Raw genomic sequence first — 10,819 nt, forward strand, 5'->3', positions numbered from 1 at the left:
TAAGTTTTTGACCTTATGTGATTGAATCGTTCTCAGAGTCTCATAACCGTAGTTTGTAGTTTAATTGATAGCTAGAGTACTGTTTAGTGGAAGCAAGTGAAATATTTGAGATGAAGGAAAATACAATTTTATCTACACAAAATCACCCATTGCAAGGCATTTAGTTGAAGAATAAATAAAGGATTAAGAAGCTTGGGCCAGATCAAACATTGAAGTCTAATGATTGCATTTCTGTAATAATTTAATTTTGTAATATTTAGTTATTTAGTATGCCACGACACAAAAGGCTTTTTCTTCTATCCATTCTTTTCCTATGTAAACAATGTTTATTTTATTCACTCGCTGTAATCCACATATTTAAAATTCATACAATTGCTGGGAATGCAAATGCAGCCCTTTATCCAGCGATCTTAATCCCAGTTCTCATCAGCGACCATAAACGTCAAATCTTGTATTCATTATGAATTTAAATTAAAATAAATATTGTGCCTCATTGTGCTTTATGACATTGCTTTAACATTGTTAATTGATTAATTGGTTAATGAGTATGCTCCCAATTATTGTGGGTTCCTCTCAAGTGTGTTTGTCTTGTGTTCATGCCATGTGATGTTCTATTTAAGCTGCACCTGTACAAAAATAAAAAAATAAAAAATAAAAATAAAAAACGATTGATTGTGTGTTCTCATTGCAACCTGGGGCCTATTGCACAAAACTAGGATAAGGGATTAAGCCGGGATATCTTGGTGATCCTGGCTCAATTGATACGTGATCCGGTTGCACTAAAGCTGGATAGGGGGCAGGAGGATATGTTATGGTATAAATTACCATGGAGATCTATTCTGTGGAGCTAGCCTGCTCCAGACCAGGCTAAATTCCAGGATCTATTTAATCTCATCCCTTATGTCAGTCAGCAATCACCACAAATGGAAACCAATAATTATTTCACTGCCCAATATACATTGTTATCACATGTAACTAGACCCACTGTAATTTTATTAAATGTTTGTGATCATTAATTTTTATAATTTTGGATAAATTATGATTTTTAGATGATGTTGCTATCATTAGATAATTTACAGTTTCCTAAAGACTATAAGGCTATATATAAAATGATAGAACATTAGGGCCACAGAGAAAAAAACAGACAGAGAATGAAGTTGTTATATTGTAACTTGTTGTTTTAGAGGAGGACAGTTGTAACAATAACAGTTGTGGGGCATTTCGTGGAATTGTACTTCAGTATGGTTTCAGAAACAAGGAAATACTTAATCAAATTGTTATAAGTATCAGGACTGTAAAAACAATATGCATCTTTCCACAGAAAGAACCAGCCTCAAATGTATGACTTTCTCCTTTCCTCTGTGTGGCCCTTATACTCGTATAAAATACACATTTCATATAAAAGCACAAAGTGTAACATTATGTTTCTTTATTGAATAAGGACAAAACAAAGCAGGTAAACCATCAGCTCCTTTCGAAACTGAAGTCACACAGTGACTCTACAAGATGGAAAGCACAGAATCAAAGCATATTATACAACCAAAGGATAAATACACATTCAAAGGTCTGTATATAACACACCCTGCATGTCTGCACACTGAAATAAATGCAGGACAAATTCATACACATTAACTGAACAGACAATTTCAGACAACTGAAAACAAGACAATTAATGGATGCAGTAGCCTCCCTGCAAGCTTGTATTACAAACAGTATACACACAGTATACAGCACAAACATCAAAAAAATGTGAAAGCACACATACTGACTAAAATAATTCAACACATATTGGTCCCTCAGCAGCCGACCACTGTTGTCATCAGGGAAGATTTCCGGATTGTCCCAGTCCATGGCTGGCGGCACTCTGGGTGCCCTCTCCTTCCTCAGGCAGGCCACATTGTGGAGGACACCACAAGCCAAAGTAATGTCACATGCCCACACAGGGCTGACCCTTAATTTGTGAAGGCAGTGAGAGCGTGCCTTCAGGAGGCCAAAGGTCATTTCAACTCTGGCCCTAGCATGGGCATAGTTGTAGGCCTGCTGTGCTTCCTGGGGGTCTGTGAAAGGTGTCAGGAAAAACGGCTGGCAGCCATACCCCCTGTCTACCAGCAACACACCAGAGAATTCACCGGTCAACACAAAATCTCATCATTACTAATAAAACACAGTGATATTGTTGACACAGCCATTATGTAAAAAGTGGTTATATATGGGTTGTGTGGCTCACCTTGTGATAGGCGCTGATAGATTTCAGAGGTCCAAAAGATTCTGGAGTCATGGACTGAGCCAGGCCATTTTGCCAGTGTTCAATGGAAAAGATCAAAAGTTATGTTCACCTGAACATTAATGCTGTAAAAATATTTCATATTTACAAAATCTGCCTCATGGGCACCTGAGGGGGCTTTAATCCTTATGTTTGTGCAGTCCAGTGCACCAATGACTCTGGGTCCTGTAAAAGAAATGAGATTTTGTGATGGCTCCCAATGATGACTCCTTTGTATAGTACTTTCACAAGTTTGACATGATACCTTATGCCTTTTGGAATCCAGCGAGATGGTCTCCTCATCATCATCGCCGTTATGTGCTGATGAAATGGGGCCTTGACCCCATCACATTTAATCGGATTCATATTGAAGCTAGTAGACAAGACATGCCAGGCCTACAGTATGCCTTTGATGGAGTACTCACTGGATCAGCATCGTCAGGTGCTCGTGCTGGTGGCTTTAACAGTAACACAGTGCTGCCAGACACTCCAAGGCAATAGGCAAACCAAAGTCAGACAGTCCAAATAGATTCAATATGAATGTGATTGTGTCCCATGTAGAGATGGAAGAACATACCTTGTATGAAGCGGGTGGCATCTTGTGAGGGACCTATGCTTGTCTCTTTTCCCCCAGGGATTCCCTCCAACAGGCCTGCCTTTATTTAGCTCCAAAGCTGGCCTCTGCTGGGGTGAGGTCAGCTTTTGGTGACCCACCACCCGTGCCTTGTCTCTGGGTATTCTTTTTCACTGCTAAAACAGTACAGACAATGTGTAAGCAGGCACCTTCTGGGTACAATCTATGCTTGTGCATTATTAAGTATTAGTCTGGGCCCTTACCATTCTGCAGATTTTGATTTTGACCTGCTGCCATTTCCGTTTTGGCCCGGTCATATTTAATCTACATCACACAACACCACACACAAAAAGAGAGACTTTCTTTAACACACAAGAACATTCAATGGAGTCACACTGCAAAAAATGACTTACTTTGTATTGTTGTCTTGTTTTCAGTAAAAATATCAAAAAATTCTTCAATTAAGATGCATTTTCTTGATGAGCAAAATGACCTAGGAAAATAAGCAAAAATATCAGCCAATGGAATACAAAAAATGTTTTAAATTAAGTGTTTATGAAAAAGTATATTTCAAGAAAACTTTTAATACATCTTAATTTAAGAATTTTTTGATATTTGTACTGAAAACAAGAAAAAAACACGAAGAAAGTCATTTTTTTGCAGTGCAATGAGCAAGTGACCTTGGGTCCTTTGAAAGGCGCTTTATAAATTAAATTGATTATTATTAATAGCTCATCTATTTATTCAATTCAATTTTATTTATAAAGTGCTTTTCACAATTGTTTCATTGTTTCAAAGCAGCTTTACATTTATTACATTTATAAAAGCAGAAAAAAAAGAAAAAGAAAAAAAACAGTGGACAACATAAGAAGCAGAGTACATAATGAGCGTAGTAATAATGTAAGGCTTTCATAATAATTTATTGAAGCCTTATCCAGTGTGATGGAGTTACTTTACACAATTTCACTCATATTTGCAGTCTATTTCAATAAAAAAATTAACTGTTTTATAATCAGAGTACACTTGTGTTTTTGGAGATGTGAATTAAATATTTTAATTGTAATTGTGATGTTTCAGCGGAGCGGTGAGTGTGTAATTGTGCACTACTTACGCATTCAGGCGGTCTGCAATACTTTGCCACGCTTTTTCTCTCTGCTTTACCACTGTGGCGGTGTTGCCTTTCTTCTTAATTATGTCTTTTACCTCCTCGTATGGATTTGTGCCTCTGACGGGGAAAAGAACGCCGCTAGTTGCCATGGTGAATCGGTGAATCTGTGATCGGTGGCGGGGTCTAGTTGAGTGAGCCGTGAGCGCGCACCTATCCAGGATTGGTTTCACCTGGCTTGATGAATCCGTGTCTGATCATCCTGGCTTGGTCTTTGTGCAACCAATTAAGCGTGGACGCACTTGTTTTGGCTTCATTGAGCTCAGCTCAGTCATTTAGCCTGGATGTCTTAATTCTACTTTTGTGCAACAGGCCCCTGTGTGAAGTATGTTTTCTCTGTCCTTCTAGCCAACTCTGAACATAACAGTGATATCAAACAATATTTGGCTCTTGTGTGCTACATCAGAGATTTGCAACAATGATTTCAGTCTTACAGTCAATGTACTTTTGAATTTTATAATGCGCACCTTGACAAACAGAAACTGAATTAACGTTTTGGTCATTATTTAACTTTAATTATTCTCTGTACTCCATAGAGGACCGAGGCTGCAGCACATTGTACATACTTTTGGTACTACTTTTGAAATTTCACAATAAATAAATTATTAGTAATTACACTTGTGGTTTTTAAATCGAATAGTTCATAATTTTAATAAACTGATTTGGGTAAGACTGTATTAGCGGCTTAAAATATCTTTTAAATGCTATATTGTTACTTTTGGTACTAAAATTTGGTATTAGAAAGGGCTTGGGTGAAGGGTAAGGTTTGGGGTAGTGTTAGGTGTTAACATTTATAAAATGGTTAAAGGGAAATTATACAGCAATCTTTATGGTATGAAAGATTTGTAAATGTTTAACATTTTTGTAGCTGTAAAAACTTAAAAATGCCATGATTAAATGTTGCAAATGTCTACTTATTCAATAAAGGTTGAATAATGCTATTTACTGTACTACAGTATGCCCAACAGCTGTTACACTGGGATCTAGCATCAACAAATAGATGTTATTAAACTGTAAATGTCAGTGGCAATTCATTTATGCACACAATTATTATTATTTGGGATACATACAGATCTTTATGTTCAATGTAAAAAAAACATATGCTTGTTTAAATGCTATCTTATTTTAAATGTTGTAGGCTATTAACAAAAATGCCATGATTAAATGTTGCAAATGTCTACTTATTCAATTGTACTAACAAAAAATTTTAATGTGACATTTTTATATTTACAATATTTACACCTTCTGATTTCTGTGTTGATCTTAACCAATACTTCAATAAAGAGACTTTAGCTTCTGTGAATTTTGTTGTTGTTGTTTATATAAACTGCATTAGCATTATGTCAAAGTGATCAGTCACATGAAAGTTACGATTGTTATTTGTATGTAAATGCATGCTTTTTTGGTACACCACTTATATATGAGAAAATTAACATTTTTAAATGATATCACCTTTAAGGTCTTGACACACCGGGACGTTTTTCGTGCGCGTTTATCGTCGGCGTTTAACGTGACGTTTTTTTGCTTTCACACCCAGACGATTTTTACTGGCGCTGAGCCGAGTGAGGTGCAAATTCACCCCTGGACGTTAGATGGCGCTTAATACAAAACAGATTTATGCCGGTACACAAGGGGGCGCAGCGAAACTTTATGCTTCTGTTCTGACACTCACTTGTCACACAGAAGAAGAAAGCCACACGCTAGTCAATAACAAATCATATGCTTGCTTTTAACAAAACATGGATATTACTAGTAGCAGCTCGATTTCTAACAGCATCAACTATACAAAGACTACTTCAACTCACCATCAGGACTCACCATCAGCTACTTGACAGTATGATCATGTGAAACATGATCTTCTCAAATAAAAGCAAACTGTGCATTCGTGTTATAGTCATTATAATTGCCATTTTACGGAGCCCTTCTGATGACATGGTAAAACTTTTTTTTTAAATCGTGGCCACGAATTAGCAATTCGTTCCCACGAATTATTAAATCGTGCGCACGTTTTAGTAATTCGTTCCCTCGTTTAAGCTAAATCGTGCGCATGATTTAGTAATTCGTTCCCTCGTTTAAGCTAAATCGTGCGCACGTTTTAGTAATTCATTCCCTCGTTTAAGCTAAATCGTGCGCACGTTTTAGTAATTCGTTCCCTCGTTTAAGCTAAATTGTGCACACCTTTTATTAACTCGTTCCCTCGATTAAGTTAAATCGTGGCCACGTTTTATGAATTAGTGCCCAGAATTTCATTTAAACCATCTGGACATTAACACAACGCTAACAAGATCAAATTCACTCTAGCCATTACAGTATAAATGACGCATACTTAATGCAGTTTTATAAATTCCTGCCAAGAATTTCATTAAAATCATCGGAATAGTGACGCTTATTGCAGCTCAATGCATTAATACATTGCTATTAAGTATAAAATTCATACACCTTATGGCTCCTGTATATATACAGTTTATTAACTCCTTCACAGAATTTCATAAAATATATTGGGACATAACGTGAGCTAACGCATTGATACAGTGCTATATAAGGATCAAATTCATACATCTTGGGTCTTAAACCGTTTTATTCATTTCTGCCCGGAATAATAAAAAAACAATAATCGGGAAATTAACATGACCCTTAACGCATAAATACAGTGCTATTTAAAGATCAAGATTAATCTATATACCTTATTAATGAGCCATACTTCATATACAGTTTTATTAATTCCTGTGCAGAATAAAAAAAACCTTAACACAACCTTTAGGACATTAACATGACGCTTAATGCATGCTAATGCATTAAATACAATGCTTTTAAGATAAAAATCACTTTATTAATATGTCACATATTCCTGCACAGAATTAAAAAACATATTGGGACATTAACGTGACGCAGTAATTAATTTTGTCATTTATTTTGGTTTGTCCAACTAAAAAATCACCCAAGTGACATAAAGAGATTTTATTAAGTTATTTTATTTTAGTGATATTTAAGCCCCTGAATTATTTAGTTTAATTAATTACTGCGTCACGGTAATGTTCCAATAGGTTGGGACAATATATGGGCAGGAATACATAAAACAGAATATGTATATGACTTATTAATAGTGATTTTGATCTTTTACTGTATTTAATGCATTAGCATGCATTAGCATCGCTGGTCAAACTGTGCAGCCTCTTTGCTTAACATAAAAGTGCTCAACCTGTTCGGCAGGTCCAACCATAGGGATTTTTAAAAATATATGGGGATCATTGAACGGCTCCTCCCCAAATGGCATAGCCTGTCGGCCTTTGATGAAAAGCCGCGCCGATGAATGCTTGTTTATTGCAGTACATATGCGGTCGGATTGATCCATCAAGCAGATAGACTATTTGATAGAAAGTGTGGATTAAGGATGTTTAAAATCTCTAGCTTGGTGGTCAGTACATGAATGGATCAAATCAGCACATTTGCAAAGGTTTGTCTCCATATGGCTATATAATAAATACAAATAAGAAGGGTAACTTTGCAGTATCACATTATATATTTTCTACTAAGTGATTTTCATATTATAAACGAGAGTATTCAACTGCAATATGGCAATATCCTCACAACATTATTATTTCTCAAAACTTTGACAAAAATTTTTTTCAAAGGAACTGTATTATTACAGTTATCAAAGATGCACACATTATTCCGCATATGATTTAAATATTAGTCGAGAGTATATAACGGCAATGAACGTCTTATATGGCAATAAATATCCACATAACTTCAAATAACAGCATAATGAAATTAATAAAAAGACAAGGAAGCAGGATTGGCATGTAAATTGAATTATTATTACCGGAAAAACAGCAAAATAACTGAAATAAACTCTGAGGTAAATGAACAATAACAGTGGAAAAAACTTTATTATCTATCAAAACTTTATATGACAAAAATTATATTTAAAGTTATTCAAAGATGCTAGGGGTGACCCCGAATAGTCGAAGATTCGATGCATCGATAGGAGAAGCCTGATTCGACTACCAATCTCACAGTCCAATCGTCGCAGATGTGTTATGAAATGAGGATCATTCAATTTTAGCCGTATATGGGTTCACACATTATCTGATTTCACATATAACAGCTTTCTCACAATATATTAATATACAGCATATTATTATAATGCTGCAAATAATATGTGAAGTAACAGCTTTCAATAAATATTTTTAAAATCCGTTAATAAATCCAACATCCCCTGTGACCGGGCTACACAGAGGTTTCTTAGTTAATAAAACATTGCCTCTTTGTTTCTACATTTAAAAGACAAAGCTGGCAATTATATTATGGCTATAGATTTCTATTCTTTCAATAATTTATTTTATTTTATTTATAAATCACTCTGGGTTATCTGATTTGATTTAACTATTTGGCTTGTGTTTTGTTTCTGTGCACTTGAGGCATTTTGCATATTTGTTCTGCACCTTGTTACTTCTGATGACCTTATTTTATTTAAAAAATGTATCTATTATAAACGTAAATTCTGATCTAATTTAAGTCTGTAAATTTGTTGTATCAATGTTGCGCTACTGCGTGGTGGCCATGCTTGCGCATGTAATTTAGCCGAACAGGCTAGGTGCTCTGCCTCTCATATTTATGAGTTCATCAAACTAAACATTAAAAAACGGATGTTTTTCGACGGGTATAAGTTTTTAAAATGTATTTATCATACATTTTGGTTTTCTTGTCAAAAGTTAAACTACAAAACAGGTAAGCCGTTATTTAAAATTTCGGTGATGAAACGGAAACTATCTGCACCGAACCTATTTCTGCCTGACTTTTCTTGTGATTTAATATTATGGTTGGTGTTCACTTTTAAATGATAGCAAAGAGATTCCTGAAATAAATAATATCATCAGGTCTTTCTGTATCTAAAGTGAATACAGAGAGGATCAAAGTCAGAGCAAGCAAGCAGGTATTTCTGTGCTAAATAATAACGCGTAGTGTCTATAAAATCATTAATTTCAGTGTTTTTCATGTTATAAATTAACGTTTAATGAATTGTAAATAAAGATTAGTTTTTATCATTTACAGTCACAATCACAAATTATTTGTCATTTCTCATTTGTCGGGGTTTTTTTTGGTCATGACTGCTTTGACGCGCTATATCTCCAAATTAAATAAAAACACTGAATTAGCCGAGGTTTCCAAGGCAGAATCACCTTTGTTATTTTTTTTAGGTTTAGTTATCAAAATGTATTTTTGTGTGATGTTCTGTAGATCTTGGCTTTAAAATGTTATGAGGAATAAATAAACAAATGTTGCCTTATATATTTTACCTTAAAAAAATAAATATATAAATGCATCGTCAGTTTTGTCTTCGTTCATCACTTGAAAGACAGTTTTGGTCACTTTAACAGAAAGTTGTTTATGTGTGCTGCTTGTGAAAGAAAATAAAAGTTAACAATTTGTACCTGGTCTGGCCCCCTCCCAACCCATGCAGACAAACATAGATATGATTCGACTATCGGTCGACTATGGAAAGATTCGACAATTCTGATTCAAATACGTAAATCCTTAGTCGAGGACACCCCTAAAAGATGCACACATTATTCATGAACACGTTCATCTCTGGCCTGGCTCTGTTATGTAATAGCTGATTGACAGGTGCGCAACTCCGTCTTTCGAACAGGTATAATTTTGTATAGTTACTCATTACTCATCCATGATTTAATGATTTTATTATTATTATGAAAATGTTTTTTTTTTGCAGATTGATTACGATTTGTATACCCTAGTTTAAATACAAGACCTTTTTTTTACCACGGAGGGCCGGTGGTATACGGAATTTCCCGATAGATTTTTTGGTCCCACTCCGCCCCTGACTGTATTAATGCGTTAGGCGTCACATTAATGTCCCTACTTTTTAATGGCCTACTGGGCACGAATTAATAAAACTGTATAAGACCCAAGGTGTATGAATTTGATCCTTACATAGCACTGTATCATGAGCCAGTTAATGTCCCAATATGTTTTTTAATTCTGTGCAGGAATAAATAAAACGGACTATGTGACTTATTAATAAAGTGATTTTGCATTAAGCGTCATGTTAATGTCGGTTGTGTTAAGTTTTTTTTAATTCTGCACAGGAATTAATAAAACTGTATATGAAGTATGGCTCATTAATAAGGTATATAGATCAATCTTGATCTTTACATACTGTATTTATGCGTTAAGCGTCATGTTAATGCCCCGATGGTTTATTTTTTATTATTTCGAGCAGGAATGAATAAAACGGTTTAAGACCCAAGATGTATGAATTTGATTCTTATATAGCACTGTATCAATGCGTTAGCTCACGTTATGTCCCAATATTTTTTATGAAATTCTGGGAAGGAGTTAATAAAACTGTATATATACACGAGCCTAAGGTGTATGAATTTTATACTTAATAGCAATGTATTAATGCATTGAGCTGCGATAAGCGTCACTATTCCGATGGTTTAAATGAAATTCTGGGCACTTATTCATAAAACGTGGGCACGATTTAACTTAATCGAGGGAACGAGTTAATAAAATGTGAGCACGATTTAACTTAATCGAGGGAACAAATTACTAAAACGTGCACACGATTTAGCTTAAACGAGGGAACGAATTACTAAATCGTGCGCACGATTTAGCTTAAATGAGGGAACGAATTACTAAAACGTGCGCACGATTTAATAATTCGTGGGAACGAATTGCTAATTCGTGACCACGATTTAAAAAAAAAGTTTTACCATGTCATCAGAAGGGCTCCGTACCATTTTGAAAACGGTGTGTTTATAATATATATATATATATATATATATATATA

At 35.0% G+C, this 10,819-nt stretch overlaps 1 long non-coding RNA gene across 2 annotated transcripts; it reads right to left on the reverse strand.

Moving 5' to 3' along the window:
• Positions 1-1,414: 1,414 nt before the first annotated feature.
• LOC135749944 (uncharacterized) lies at positions 1,415-4,317 on the reverse strand. Of its 2 annotated transcripts, XR_010532522.2 has the most exons (4): positions 3,101-4,317; positions 2,841-3,013; positions 2,529-2,750; positions 1,415-2,449 (listed from the first exon to the last, which is right to left on the reverse strand). It is a non-coding gene; the product is annotated as an uncharacterized lncRNA (long non-coding RNA). The 2 variants fall into 2 exon arrangements; XR_012337876.1 differs by having other exon boundaries at positions 2,529-3,013.
• Positions 4,318-10,819: the final 6,502 nt, after the last annotated feature.

This window comes from Paramisgurnus dabryanus, chromosome 1 (assembly GCF_030506205.2).
Source record: "Paramisgurnus dabryanus chromosome 1, PD_genome_1.1, whole genome shotgun sequence".
NCBI lineage: Eukaryota > Metazoa > Chordata > Actinopteri > Cypriniformes > Cobitidae > Paramisgurnus > Paramisgurnus dabryanus.